Below are 1884 nucleotides of genomic sequence, written 5' to 3'. Positions count from 1 at the left end.
TACTTTGATTTTTTACATTTTCGCAAACATGATCATGAATTACGTATCATACATATAATTTTACTTGATGAATATCATAATTTATCTAAGAAATAAATACTACTTATTCAACAAATTCGATTGATTGGTACGAGTTGATTTTCTGTTACGATAAATTGACAAAACAATAGCTGGGCTAATAGCTGCTTCAGCGGATGCAATAGCTATAACAAAAATTGAGAAAATATTCCCTTTTAATTGGCGACTATAAAAAAAATCAGAAAATGTTACGAAATTCATATTCCCCGCATTCAATATAAGCTCAAGACACATAAGGGCCCTAACCATATTTCGGCTCGTGATCAATCCATAGATACCAACTCCTTATCAATTCTAATTCATTTCAATATGAACAAAAATGTAATAGATTCAATTCAATTGACAAAAAAAAAAGTACAAACCAAGGGAATATATTGGTAATTGATCGAATAAAAGAATTTTGATTTTAGACTGAAAAAATCTTCAAATAAAATTGAAGGGGAATGTATGTGATAACATATAACAAAGTTTAATTTATGTTATTCTATCATTCATGTATCATTTAGCGGGAGAGGGATTTTCATCTCTTGTCCATTCTTTCCAGTCTTTTCTTTTCCGTACCACAAAAATGAAAAATTCGAAATAGAGAATCTATATCCAAGAAAGGTCTAACCGTTGGAAAAATAGTATCCATTGTTATTTGATTTGATACATTGTGGCCAGTAACATTGTTGAATTAGTACGGAAAGAGAGGGATTCGAACCCTCGGTAAACAAAAGCCTACATAGCAGTTCCAATGCTACGCCTTCAACCACTCGGCCATCTCTCCTACAGAATGATTATGGCCCAGAAACCGAGTTAATAGTGAGTCATTCATATTCAATTTATTTTTGATAGGCACGTCCAACCAATTCTAACTATAAAAATAATTTTTTTTTTAACTATGTTTAATGGATACTTTTAGCTCATGATTCTATTTAAACATAGTTAAAAAAATGATGGTGTGTTTTGGCTGGTTTATGTTAGGTTGGTTGGTTGTTAGCATCTTTTCTTATTTAAGACAAACAAAGGGGGAGATTAGTCCCTATGGTGTTTTTTTTCTCTATATTATTGTTACCTGTTGTTATCTTTATGGTTATTTGTTGTAGTGTTGTTAATCTGATGGTGGGGCATTTCGGTCTTTGTATCACTTATAGTTGTCTTTTCTAGTTTTGTACTTCTATAGTACTAGTGTTGTCCCAGATGACTATGATCTTCATGTTCACAATCACAAATTACTCAGAATTAACGGTAAAGAATAATTCAAATCTCAGGGGAGGCTGTATGCTCGAGGCTTGAACTTCTTCTATCGTTTACCAAATGACAGCTCAATCACGTAGACAAAGCTCCAAGAACGAAACGATAGTTCAATTATGTAAATGATAAGATGAGTCGCTAAATGATCATGTATACGACAATTGACTGGAGCTAGACAATCATGTAGACAACAGCTGATGAGCTAAACAATCGTATAGACAATTGAACTTGGAACTAAATGATCGAGTACATGATGCGATAGAAACTACATGATTGTGTAAGCGATACTTTAGTAAATGCTAAATGATCGTAGAGTTAAAAAGAAAAGACACAGGAGTTTAAGTGGTTTGGCTAAAGGTCTACGTCCACTGTGCAAATCGGGAGGGTCTCTTTTATTACTTATTCTTCAAAGTAATTACAGAATGAATATCTTGCTCTTTCATTTTCTTATTCTCTCTGAAAACCACATCTCTACTATTCACACATCTCTTTTCAACTAGATGCTACAACCTATAACCATTTACTCTCGGTATAAAGCCTAAGAATATGCATTTTACAGCCTTAGGTTCC

General features: G+C 32.9%; 1 non-coding gene across 1 annotated transcript; it reads right to left on the bottom strand.

Annotated features, from left to right (window-relative positions):
- Positions 1-760: 760 nt before the first annotated feature.
- On the bottom strand, positions 761-847 carry TRNAS-GGA. The gene has a single exon. It is a non-coding gene; the product is annotated as a tRNA-Ser (tRNA).
- Between the last annotated feature and the right edge of the window lie 1037 nt (positions 848-1884).

The sequence above is a fragment of the Benincasa hispida genome, chromosome 11 (genome assembly GCF_009727055.1).
Source record: "Benincasa hispida cultivar B227 chromosome 11, ASM972705v1, whole genome shotgun sequence".
Classification (NCBI taxonomy): Eukaryota; Viridiplantae; Streptophyta; class Magnoliopsida; order Cucurbitales; family Cucurbitaceae; genus Benincasa; species Benincasa hispida.
This window is presented reverse-complemented; position numbering and strand designations above follow the sequence as displayed.